General features: G+C 46.9%; 1 protein-coding gene across 2 annotated transcripts in view; it reads right to left on the bottom strand.

Moving 5' to 3' along the window:
• Positions 1 to 10667, bottom strand: part of tafa4b (TAFA chemokine like family member 4b) — a 30311-nt gene extending 19644 nt beyond the window's left edge. Inside the window, exons 1-2 of one of the 2 annotated variants that reach the window (XM_037448546.2) lie at positions 10176 to 10667; positions 3886 to 3979 (exon numbers count right to left, since the gene is read on the bottom strand). The gene's annotated coding sequence lies outside the window, so the exon portion shown is untranslated. The remainder of the gene's footprint in view (positions 1 to 3885; positions 3980 to 10175) is intronic. The other variant, XM_037448545.2, reaches the window with a different exon arrangement.
• Positions 10668 to 13395: the final 2728 nt, after the last annotated feature.

Genomic DNA, 13395 nt, shown 5'->3' on the forward strand with positions numbered 1-13395 from the left:
AAGTAAATTACCATGCCGCCGCCGAGAATGTCAACACACCTCTCTTTACAAAAGGACGAACCCGCGGTCTAAATGAAAGACAACAGATTCACATTAATAACAAAATGTTCTTCCCTCCGAACCTTCATTATTCATCATGACTCATTGATATGCAGCTCAGTCCGCTGCAATTCTCAGACCCTTCCTGGGAATGTGGCAGCTTCATCCGAGCCGGCGGTGTAGTGCCACTGCCCCCTGGTGGGCAACAAACCAACAGCAACTGCCACGAGCTAAACCCAGATCCAGAAGACCCAGGGTCCGGAAACCATTCTGCATAAGTGCAATTTGTGCACATAGAAAGCATATGCATATGCATATGCATGATGTATACCCGTGCCTGTCTGTGTGTGTGTGTGTGTTTCATTCCAGTGCAGTATGTGAAAGTTTGCAAGGTGCATGTGCTGTGTGTGCAGTTTGATTAAGCATGCTGCATAGCAGCACCGTGGCCCATTCCTTATTCTCTTTTTAAAGGCCGGACCGTGGCACACATTTTTATCAGCTTTGTTCTGTGATACACTCATTAAAAGAGCACAGTAGTGTGTGTGTGTGTGTGTGTGTGTGTGTGTGCAAGGTTGTGTACGTGTGTGCGCGCGCCTGCGGTCTCCAGATGCAACTCGGTCTCGTCGGGACTTCAGGGACAAACCGTCCCATCAGTCACAGCGGCGGCGCTGTCACCTCTACGGCGTCTCACACATACAAACAAAGTGATACAAATCAACAACAATCTCTGGCGATGCGCATGAAGCAGATACAATCTCACACAAAACATCCATGTAACCAAAAAGTTTCAAGGTAGAGGTGTGTGTGTGTGTGTGTGTGTGTGTGTGTGTGTGTGTGCGGCTCAGCTGGCCATCGCTGCTGCGCGGAGCTGTTGGATTCGGCGGCGGACTAGTGTGCACACACTCGCACAGCCATTAACAAACAGAGCACAGACATGCTCAAGATTATCCGGGAACATCAAGTCTCGCTCTTTCTGAAATGATCCCTCCTCCTCCTCCTCCTCCTTTGACCCAGTCGCCCCCTCATCTCTGTGTGTGTGTGTGTGTGTCCCTGTGGGGCTGAAGGGCTGATTTGTGTCATTCCTTGGAGTAATCACACAGGAGTGACACGGGCTCTCATTGACATGCAACGAGACAATCCCACCTCGGCCACAAATATATCTGTGTGCCCTGCATCCAAACAGCATCATCACCCGGCACTCAGCGAGCGCACATGCACGCTCACACACACACACGCACGCTCACAAACGGCAATGTCACCATGTGATGCTCACAGAAGCTTTGTGACCTCACCTGTCACAGTAGAAAAAAACACGTGTGTATGCTTTGCATCGAGTATGAAGCAGTGAGATGCTTTCTGCATGACGGGGATGTTGCTGACACTTTTGTTCGTCAGGGACGATACGGGAAGTTTAGCAGAGGAAGGACTGAGCTTCTGCGAAGAATAGAAACGGCCACATCACTTGTGACAGCGTAAGTCATTGGGCTTCATTTAATATCCCCGCCTTGTTTTACTTAAATCAATACGTTATCTCTAATTAGATAAATTGCATTTCTTTAAGTGCTGTTTATCAGACTTTATTAAAGACTTTGACAAATGTATTCTGGTTCAGATTGTGTGGCAATATTGATTTAGCCTCCTCAGGCCACCCCAGGATGATGATGTCGGCTATTAGGTCGATTCGTTTAATACTTTAGGCCACTGGAAGGTGTTTTAACAACTACTCGCTAAACCGTCTATACTTCTTCAGGTCATTTAGGAGCTCTAGGCCGATGACCCGGCTGACCTCTGTTGTTTTGTCTACTCAAGGTTGAAAAGGAAAAAAAAGGAAGACGACTGCCTGAAAAATGAATGTCACTTTTGGTGATTCTGTACTCGACAAAAGCGTAGATGACTTGATAAATTAAGCTCACGCATACTCATAATTATGGTATTTTAAATATCGGATGACTCTTGTTGTTTGTCTTCTGAGGGAGGAAAAAAACAGTCTGAAAACCTGCAATTTGATTTCCATTGTAAATTAAATATACATTACCAAAAAAAAATCCATTCAGTAAGGATTTCTTCAAAGAAAATGTTTGGTCCAGAAATGTATTTCACTACAACAGGACGGATACAGTGGGTCCTCTACTGTAACAGCAGCTCACTCAGTTGGTCTGTGTTTTGTGCAAATGATTGATGTGCCCTAATGCTCTAAAGGCTGTTTTTTTTATACATAGACATCAATAGTTTTAAGTAGTAAATAATAAAGTTATTTATATGGAAAAGTAATTTGTAATAAATAGTTAAATAAATCTAAATATATAAACAAAATGTCTTGATCCCAAACCCTGAAACAACCCAAGTAATTTAATTTGTGTTTTGATCACATGGGTTTTGATTAAGCTCCCGGTTTGCGTGCGTGAACAATAGAAAGGCATTGAGGTTGGAGATCACACCAGCATCACGCCCGTATCTCTGAGCACCGATTCTTCTGAGCCCAGACACAGGCGGAGCAGACAAAAAGGCCTATCAGTGTGAAACAAAGTGCATCTCCCTAAGGCGGAAAGATATTGTAATGAAACGGACAAAAGGCACAAAGCCCAATGGAACCTCACGTGAAGCGTTTCACATTCCTCCCGATATGCGGAGCATTAACATTCAGTGAGGGACGTCTAAAGTTGTGCTGCTATATATTTGTCTGAATCAGCCTTTGATCCAGTACCGTATGCTGCTCGCTGTGAAATATTCTGCATGTACTTTGATACACGCTGTATATAATTAAATAGTACATAAATGACATTAAGTGCTTGCGCTGACATCACACAATATTATACTAATACTATATATGAAATAATAATAATACTGCTTTTTTATTATTATTCTTTTGTTTCTGTCATACGTGACACAAATACTTACTTTCAAACTAGCATGAACAAATATATATGTATATATATATATATATATATATATATATATATATATATATATAATATATAGTCTTTATGGAATCTGTATGAAAACAACCATATTTCTTAAACTTTTTTAGAAAGTAAAAAGGTCAGAAGTCATGGGAGAGACACAAAATAACATTGCGCCTGTTTATTGCCATCCATCCATACTCCCCCCCCCACCCGTATTGCTTCCTCCAATAAAGCAACAAGCAATAAAGTGGACGACCCTGTGTTTGGTGGAATGGTCAGGTGGGGAGACCGGCAGAAGAGAAGATGTGGGGGCAAGACTTCGGGGCCATTACCTGAGTCTGGTATTGACTGCAGGAGTTCAGAGAATGGCCGTGGCGCTACGGTACCATTACAGCTCAATTGATCGGCCTGCACTTAAATCCGAATCCCACCTTGTTGCACAAGCCGCCATGTCAGGATCCGGTGACCACGGCATATATGTGTGTGTGTGTCTTTGTGTTGGAAAAAGTGCGTTTTCACACGACTCCTCACTTCCACTCTCTCTCTCTCTCTCATCCCTGTCCCCTGGAGTATTTGTTTTTCGTACGAAGGTCGTTGGTTGTTCTACGCAACGGGAGAAAAAGCACGGACGCGCTGACGAATATTAGCACGCCAACACAACAAGTCTGCGGCCGGGGGGGGCCCGGCCCCTGGTTTCCTGTGTGGGACCCAGACAGGCAGCGTCGGGCGACGTAGATCAGAGCGACGCTCCTCGGAGCCGCTCACGGACAGGGGCAGGGCCCGCGCTGTAAATCCGCGCCACACTCTAATGAAGCAATAAAAGGCCATTAAAAGTCAGTGTCCCTCAGCACTGGAAGATGGATGGAAAGGTGGAAAGTAAAGGAGACACTTTCAGACGGTTGAACACACACACACACACACACACACACACACACGCGCACACCTTTAGCAGGTTTCTTTCCTCCTTCCCTGCTCTGACAATGTTGATGCCTTCCTCCCGTTGTAACTCCTTTTTTATCCGTGCTGACTGCAGCTCACTTTTGGGATGAGGAAAAAAAAAAAAAAAGAAAGAGAAGAGAAAGGTAAACAGTGTGATTTAGAAAAAGTGAAGTGAAATCTCTATGTACTGTTCTGTTCACGCAGTAAGCTCTCTGTTTACACCACTGATCTGCCTTCCTCCCTACGAGGACTACGGCAACGTTCCCTTCAACAAGGATTTAAAAACCACTGCACATTTTGTTCACACAATCCAACACAAATGTCAAGTTCCTGGCTTGCCTACCTTTTTTATTAGGACCCAGATGGGAATTATTTACAAGAAAATTATGCTAAATGTATTATTTGCATAGAGTAAGTAAAACAGAGCGTAAACAGTAATGGCAAACCAACTCTTTTGTGCTTCTTTCTGTTCTTCCCTTATTTTCCCTCCTTTATTCTCCCTTATTTCTCCCCTTCTCCAAATCTACAGGGATAATAAGGAGGAGCGGTATAAAGGAGAGATGATGAAAAAAATGCATGTGTGTGTGTGTGGCAGTGTATTTTCTACCCCGACTGGACACTTTCCTCGGGGGCTGCTGGTATCGGAGGTCGGCCCGGAGCCAAACAAAAGCCCGCCGAGGCCCTGACTGCGAGTCTCCCAGGAGCAGCAGCCATTCACTGCGCTTTGTGCCCAAATTATGATTAATGGAAAATAAACAACCTTGATGTGAAGCCTGCTTTGATTTTCTATGAGCCCTGGCAGGGCTGCAGTTAGCTACTCCTCTGGCCATGAGAGCGGAGCTGGACAAACACTCAACTCTTGGCCCCACATCGCTTTCACAGAACAGCTCGAAATGAATGGACAATGAGACCCACAAGCTGCTTTCACATCCTCTCCTCCCCTTCCCTGCACATCCGCACACACGCACGGAAACCCACACAAACCGGCATCTTGATGATATCAGTCCCCTCTGCTGCTAATGACCAGCCTGCGCGTAATTATATTAATTACCTTACGTGCCGCGGCTGTCAATTGGCTACCCCAAAAAACGAGGGAGCGCTCGACACAAGTGAAAAGGAGAAAAGGAGCCAAAAGAAGGGAAAGGGACAAAGCTGCAGACGAGAGGAGTTGGAGAGTGGTCTGCGGGAGGAAACGGCAGAGAAGGAAGGAGGAAAGGAGGAAGGGAGGGAGGGAGGAAATACAGTGAGAGAGAGGCGTGAGACAGAGAGCGCTGGGAGAGAGAAAGACTGATCAATTGTTCATTTTACAAAGTCACTGAGACGTGTCAGCAGTGTCAATAAGTGAATTAATTTGTCTGTGGGCCTCCGGAGCATGACACCATATCACTCTGCTCCCCTGAGACAAGCCGGGCCTTTAACCCGCTCTCTGTGTCACACACAAACACAAACACACACGCACAAAACACACATACACACACAAAACAGTCCCATTCAAGGGCCGTACATGGACATCGGGAACAGCGGATACAAAAACAGGTGAATATGAATGTTCTCTTGCTGGTAGATTCTCACCACACGCACAACCTTTTTTTTAATCATTCAGAAGAATATTGCATTGACTCACATCGATACTCTGGAGACCTACCAACCTCATTCATATCCACGGCATGCATAAACCTCCGAGCAGCCTAAAAAGTCTAAACCAAAACATCTGGATTTTTTCCATTTGGGGAGGTGAGTCTCAATAGCATGACTATATGAAGTGATTTTTATCCCTGCACTGTGATAAATAAAAGAACACAAGAATTAAGGCTTGTAATTGACCTTCAACAACACCAATTAAAATACAATTTAAAAGATAGCAATACAAACACACACACACACACACACACACACAAAATTGTAATTCATCCTCATCCGAGCAGCCACCCCCACGGGAGTCTATCGTGTGCTGGTGACTGACATCAGACGCCCACCAAGAGGGACCCTCGACCACTGGCTGCCTGCTGTTTTTATTACAGAGCCATCACCTCTAGCACACACACAGACACACACACACTCACACACACAAACCTAAACTAACTGTGTGCACTGACATACACAGTGACACACACTCACTCACTGCTTTGACAGATTTCCCTTCAGTCCCGACTACCCATTCAATCCACCTCAGCTAATACACACATCAGGCCCTGACTTCCTCTCTGTTGTTTACTCCCTCCATCCCCTCCCAAACTTCATGGCCTACAGGCGCAGTGCTGTTTGGGGGGGGGCTGCTGTCATGAGCGCCCCGGGCTCCGCCACCACAGCACCACTTCCGCTCTACAACTTCACAGTGGACCCACGCTGCAGAGCATGCTGGGAGCTTTTCATAATCCCACAAATACCATAACACTGTCGCTCACAGTTACCAGTGCATCTGCCAGCTGCCAGAGGGGCGCGAACAGACTGACATACATGAATACGTACGTACACACACACACACACGAGTGAAGGCAGCAGATTGCATCCAAGGTGATGGATAGAGCACCGTGGGAAGGAACTGTGCCTGTTCAATTACAATCATTACTACCACTTTGGGAGATTTGTCATGGTCAAAGTGAGTTGGAGCTGTGGAGCAATCACCTTGAGCCCAGAGAAGTGATGTTATTTTCTTTTTTCACAAAAAGGCCAAGGCCTCCCCAAAACCCATATTGACTAATATTGAATTACAAAATGAATTAGTTTTAAAAAAAATGATTGAAATGGTACAAAAAGACCACCTCTAAATGGAAAAAGATGGACTCTTCAATCCACGAACTCGCAATAAGCTACTTTCAATCAGATCAGCAGTACATATGCTTTGCCCGTCTCTGCCGTCTCCGGACATAGGGGACGCCACGTGGCGCTACGAGCCGTCAATCAAAGCAAGACCTGATGGGGGGGGGGAATTAGAGAGGGTGTGATCGGTGTGACGGCGGGGGCCTTGCTCTCACTGATGACTTACTGACAGGGGGGCAGAATGAAAGACAAGGAACACTCACAGCTGTGGCGCTGCAAAATGAGACCTTCCCTGCTCTTGCAAAATGATTGCTGAGGGAAAGCAAAAGGCCAAAGTCATCACCACACCTTTGCTTAAAGGACACCAGAGATCGCTTCTTCAACCGTTAGTCATTTATATTGACGTGTGCAGTCATGTGGGTAAACTAGGGCCGTATATGTAGTTACTCAATTGCGCTCATATTGTTTGGTGTGTGATGCCTGCTCCTGCAGCGTCGGTTGTGATAGTGAAAAAAGGATTATTGCAATGATGTCAAAAATTGACGGATAGCAGTTCTTGTCTACGATTACATTTATATTTGGCCAACAGTGATGTTTTCATCAACTCACGAGTTTGTCGTTTCCACCCTGCATGTCAATTAATTGCTGACGTGCGACAATGCAGCCGAGGAGGTGGAAAAGGATTTCCTTCATTTTTTGAGGCCTAAACTTGGTGTATAAGACACACGGTTCAGTGTTTTCTCTAGGTTTACAATTTCAGGGAGGGGGGGGAGGGGGGTAGTAGTCGGGCTAACGGTTCGAACCACACTACTCTGTCCCGCTGTTGCGAGCGTCATACGGACATTCACGACATATTCATGTCAGTGTGGAACTGCCGTGCATGGAAAAATAACAAAAAAGAAATGTAAAAAGATGTGTAATTCTCTTTTTTTTTGCACACTTTCTCCTGTTTTAATGGTTGGGGAAACACCGTTACAAGGTCTCACATGTTTCCACTGTTGTCTGTCAGCAACATGTGAACCTTTCCCCTTTTCTTTTAGTATGGTGGTGACCTCTATCTGTTTTTGTGATTGAAACATGAAGCAGATACACACTCGCGATCGATTGATCTAACATCACTTGTTTCTCCATTAGAGTCACGGATCACCTTTCTGAGAAGAGATATCACTGCATGGGCACAGATTCTCTGAACCTAATTTCATGTGTGAAGACGTTACTGTCTGCTGCTTCTGCATGAAGCCTATTCATGATCTCTGACTCAATACACTCAGAGGTGAAAAGCTGTCCAGGACACTGTCATTTACAAATGGGACACCTTTCTCCAACGTTCCGTCCATGACATGAAAGCAGGCCGCTCCTCCACCCTCCCCTCAGTTGGGAAATATCCATTCATCACAGTCAACCTGTTAATGTAAGTGTGTGTGTGTGTGTGTGTGTGTGTGTGTGTGTGTGTGTGTGTGTGTGTGTGTGTGTGTGTGTGTGTGTGTGTGTGTGTGTGTGTGTGTGTGTGTGTGTGTGTGTGTGGAGGTGATCTCCAAGCTGTCATGCTGCTGTCACCTCACCACTCCCACAAGCCTGATCCGCAGGTTTATTCATCCAGCAGATCGTCCAGAACGGCTTTCACATTCTCTCCCTTACACATGATCAAGCGCACATAGATTCACAGGATTCTCTTTGTGCCGAGTTCCTTAAACACACTGGCACGCCGACGCTGTCTCTCTCCTCTGCCTCATCTCTCACAAATATGTTTTCTGTCTCTCCAGCTCATTTCTCTCGCCTCCCGCGCTCTCCGGTCTCCTCGCTGCCGTCCATCGCCCCTCTGCTTGGCCGTGTCCTCATGCACCGATCACCAATGCACGCAATCCATTCCCCCGCATTCCCAGCCAGTCATTCTAAACAGCCCTCTGTGGGGTGAGTATTGGACACTGTTGAGACATCTCGAGACAAATGGCCCTCTGAGGGCCTCTGTCCCACCGCTGGGAGCTACTATAGGAGGCGGTGGGGTGTGCGGGGGAGGCATTCGGGGGGAAGGAGAGCATGGAGGATTGGGGAGTAATTGCCAAGTGTGTGAATCTCTGCCTGTGTGTTTGCAAGAAGGGGGTCTGCAAAAAGTGCAGTGGGAGGGCGGTTGGGTGTGAGATGGAAAAAGGTGACAAATACAGACAAATACAGTGTGTGTGTGTGTGTGTGTGTGTGTGTGTGTGTGTGTGTGTGTGTGTGTGTGTGTGTGTGTGTGTGTGTGTGTGTGTGTGTGTGTGTGGCTGTGTGTGTGGCTGGGTGTGTGGCTGGGTGTGTGGCTGGGTGGCAGGGGGTCAGGTTAGAGGGAGTAATCTCCCCAGGATTAAGAGTGCTGTTCCTGTGTTAATGTGACTGTCAATGAGAATTAAGTCTCTGGACGGATCCTCTCCACCCAGCTCTCCTCTCCCTCTCTCCCCTCTCCCCTCACTCCCTCCCGTCTCCCTTGCCCCTCTCCCCTTCCCTCTCCGGTCCGCCCTGTCACACTAATGGCACCATTTTCTGCCAGTGCCACGCGCTAAAAAACAATGGGGAAATAACTACACTCTTTACTGTACAAATTGCAGAGTTGAGCAGCGGAACAACGAGAGATGTAAGCGAATGGAGAGGGAGGTAATGAGAGGATGGGAGAGGGAGGGGTTGAGACATGGATGACTAACAATTACAACAGGATAGGGTTAGCTCTCATTACTGCGCCTATTAAGATGCACCAAGTAGCTTCCCCCCCCCCCTCCCCACACACACACACAACCAGTTTTGTGTGCGCATGTGAGAGAGAGAGAGAGAGAGAGAGAGGGGGGGGGGGGGCGTGAGTGTGTGCCAGTATGTGAGCAAAATAGTGTTCGTTGATTAGGTTCCTTCACACACCTCGATGCCTCCGTGCGCAATACAGGAGAGCCCGGCAGCACCACATTTCTATCCCATATGGCTGAGCTCCGCGCGCTCTCCTCTCTATTCCCAGCCGGTCAGGATCCATGCAAAGCGATTAGAGAGGCACATAAAAAGAGCCCGGTCAGCGGATCAGTCTCGGAGATCACTCAATAGGCACTGAGCAGCGCCGAGCTTCGACCGATCGCTTATTTAACATCACAGCTGCAAAAGCACCGCATCAATCTCTACCCGACGGCGCGCGCTAGTCACGCTCTGCGGGGAAGGACGGACGTTTGAATCGGCTCATCATGAGGTGCATTTTTACGCATGGCCACCACGGGCCGGAGGAGTGGAGGGAATTTGAGGTCGCAGGGTTTTGTTGGGAAATCCTGATCCTGATTTTTTTTTTTTAGATCGCTCCTCGGTAAAGGTGTGTGCTGCTGCGCGCTGACAAGCACATCAAAGTTGTTTCAGCCCCCCCCCGCACCCCCCACCCTCTCTCTCTGCTGGTCGAATAAAATGTTCCACATTTCGACAGCCAAAGTACGCCTCTGACCCCATCTTTGTTCCATTAGCCTACTGGCCGTGCGCCACGGAATTAAAATGTAAATACTGATTGAATGGAAATGAAAAAAAACACCACCTTACCTAATTCTATAAACTCGATGTCATGATCGCGTGTTGTTGTAAAGGATCCAGGTGATATAGTTGAGCGCTTTTCCACTTTCGGCTTCAACTCCCCAGTGTTTCCACTGAGCGGGGCAATCCTTCTGAGCCTCCCGTCTAGTTCCCGCAGCCCGGGCACAAACACGCTGATGCACGGGGTTGAGGGGGGCTACTGCAGCGCCAGAACACCAGTCTCCCGGAGCCGGGTGAAGAAACAGAACTCGCGCAATAGCGATGTGCTCCAGTGCGCCATTGTCGTGCCGCGTCCCATCTCAAAACCACACTCGGGAGAAAGTCGTCAAAAGTGCGTAATTCCCCCAAAGAGACACTGGGCTGATGTCTCTCGCGACCACTCCACACTAGTTCATCCGCTCTGCGCGTGACTGTCACGCGGAGGCGTTAAAGTCGCCGGAGAGCAACTGATGGTGATGCCAGAGTGATAGTTGCGCTCCCGCCGCGCCTCCCGAGCGGGGATCGATTGGACATTGGAGAAATGCGATGCGAGCCTGTCTTCCCCATTCAGGACACGCGCAACAGTGCCCGCCCAGTTCACCAGCTCCCACGCACACCTCTCTCTCTCTCTCTCTCTCTCTCTCTCTCTCACTGATGTCATGTAGTTCACAAGTAAAGAATGTTTGAGGGGGACATCTTAACAGGTCATATAGTGTCGTTGTGGAATGATTAACTTTGTGTTTTGTAATTTTGTGTAATGGTTTATCAATTCAACTCAAAACGTACAAGAGATGCAGAGGTTGCAGTATTTTTCGGTGATCACCTGACCACGCACCGGTTCAGATTGTCACATATTACATCGGATCGTGTTGGTGTTTAATCAAATGGTTAGGCTCTCCGCTAATAGTGAAAGTCTTGACAGTTCACAGCCCATTACTTGAACTTGTGAGTGTTGGGTGGAGGAAGGGTCCGGGGACTGTTCGATGTGCACTAGCCAATGGCCCCTGCTCATCAGACAATATCCCACCCCGCCACCACACTTCGGTCATGTTACTGATGGCGTCTGGATATCAATACTTGGGCTTGTACTCAGCTAATACGCGCGGACGGTGTAAATCTAACCCCCTCCCACCGCGATGTTAAACAGAATTTAATCACCGCCGCTTCTCCGTTACGCACCAGGAGACGGCCTATCAATTATTCCATCCCTAGAATATTCTAGTGTGTTGATGGCGATTGATTGCTTTGCGCTGTATTTGCAGTCGTTAAGGCCTAGAAGAGGTCGATGCCTGCTAACGACCCAAGGTGAGGAGTATCCGATACGTTCAGATGTCCTCCTTGTTTTCCTTGTTTTCCTTGTTTTCCTTTAAAAACTCGCCACTTTTAAATTACCGAAGCAAGCAACATATAAATATAACAAATTCTAAGACTAAAACATGGCATTTATCTTAGTTGTATGGCACAGTCCTACCCTATGACCATTTTTCTAGACCTGTGTCTGCATGACTTTGAGCTGAGACTCAAACACTAGAGCTGCTACTAGTCACAGGCGTGAAAGCGGGATTCAGATATAGAATTTAATAACAAACAATAAACTAAATATCCTAGTTTCAGCACCATGGACAGGGCCAGATGCGCCGCATTTAAATTCAGGACGCTGGACAGCTCCAGACTTTCCTGTCACTGTTCTTCTCTTTTAGCTTACTTTGCTGTCAAGTAGCTTATCCGGTTTTGCAGGCATAACAAACAAAAGCAGATGAACTGTGTCAAGTGTGCGTGAAGAGGGGAAAAAACACCAGCAACTCGATAAAACATAATACATCCAGTTTGCACCGGCACGTGGTTGTGTCTACTGAACATGTGTGTCACAATGGGGATCCGAGGCTTTTTATCTCAAAGTGAGGCAGCTAATGGCTCCAACGGCCCACAGCACTTATCTCATCTGTTCTACCTCAGAGGGGCCAGGTGGTGTCAGAGGAAACCACATCATGTGACGTAAACACAGACTTGAAAGTGTGATATTGAGCAAATTGAAATGCAATTTGCTTTCTAATACTTCCCATCACATTTGTAAGTGTTACAGAGCCATCCGTTTCCTTAACGTTGAGCAGCATGCATCCATTTAAGGGGTTTTACTCTGAATCCAAAATGGAAAGTTATTAGGTCTAAGCCTCATTCCGTAGGTTGTGGAAAGGATAAAAGCAGGCTAGTCTTCTTAGCGTGTCAAGTATCAGAGGAGTGTGGTTATAGGATCTCCTTTGGGATTGTTCCCCCAATAACCTTCACCCAGGGGAGGCAAAAACATTAAGGAAATATCTGCTGACAACTTGAGGCATATTCCTTCCTCCTGAATCGATATTCTTGTATTTATCCCTGTGAGAGACGCTGAGCTACTTTGTGCAGGTGGGATGCCTGGAAAAGTAGCCACGGTGAAATCGCCAGGTTGAGATGGATTTGTCCGAATTCAGCTGTTTTTCATTTGAGGTTAGTTAAATCATGCCAATGGTCACATTGTAAAATGCAAAGATTAATGACCTTTGGGCTATAATTAAAGAAATAAAGCCAACACATATTGGTGTGGACTGAGCAGAATATTCAGAATAGCACTGCAGAGGCGGCGAAGATGTCAAACAAACTTAAAATAGGGCACAAACAGTCAAACCAAGCAGCTAAAGTGAGATATATCACATTATGGAATAACAACGCGCCAAAACAACTCCTAATTGTAAAGTGTGAATAACAGCTCAAAAGCGATAATGACTTTACTCACAGCTTCCACCGCAGTGATTACACCTCAGCCCTTTCTTACAATCAGCTCTTCTGTCCTGACGCGTCGACGGGCGCCGGTTCATAAGGGAGCCTCCACACCACCAAAGAATTCCCAGCTTTCCCCTTGAAAATGAATGGTGGGTTAGGTGATCCGATAGGCATCTCACGTCATCTCTTCTGCTCAAGTGCTCCACTTTGGATACACTTTGCGCTGTGAAAAAAAAAAAAAAAAAGGCGCCATGGAGGTCAATGGAAATAGACATCTTGGTTCCTCTGCTTTTGATCCCCACACCCACCCTCCCGCATTGAGATTCTTCATTTCTTTACGAGGTCACTGGCAGAAACCCGAGCACGGCCATAAATAGTGTCCATCCAAGATAGACCCAGTGTCTGTCAATACCCCCAATAAAGTGGGCCGAAGCGCGGTCTGACATCAAACCTGTGATATTGGAGCAAACACTTGAACAAACAGTGACTTATC

Source organism: Pungitius pungitius, chromosome 8, assembly GCF_949316345.1.
Source record: "Pungitius pungitius chromosome 8, fPunPun2.1, whole genome shotgun sequence".
In the NCBI taxonomy this organism is placed as follows: domain Eukaryota; kingdom Metazoa; phylum Chordata; class Actinopteri; order Perciformes; family Gasterosteidae; genus Pungitius; species Pungitius pungitius.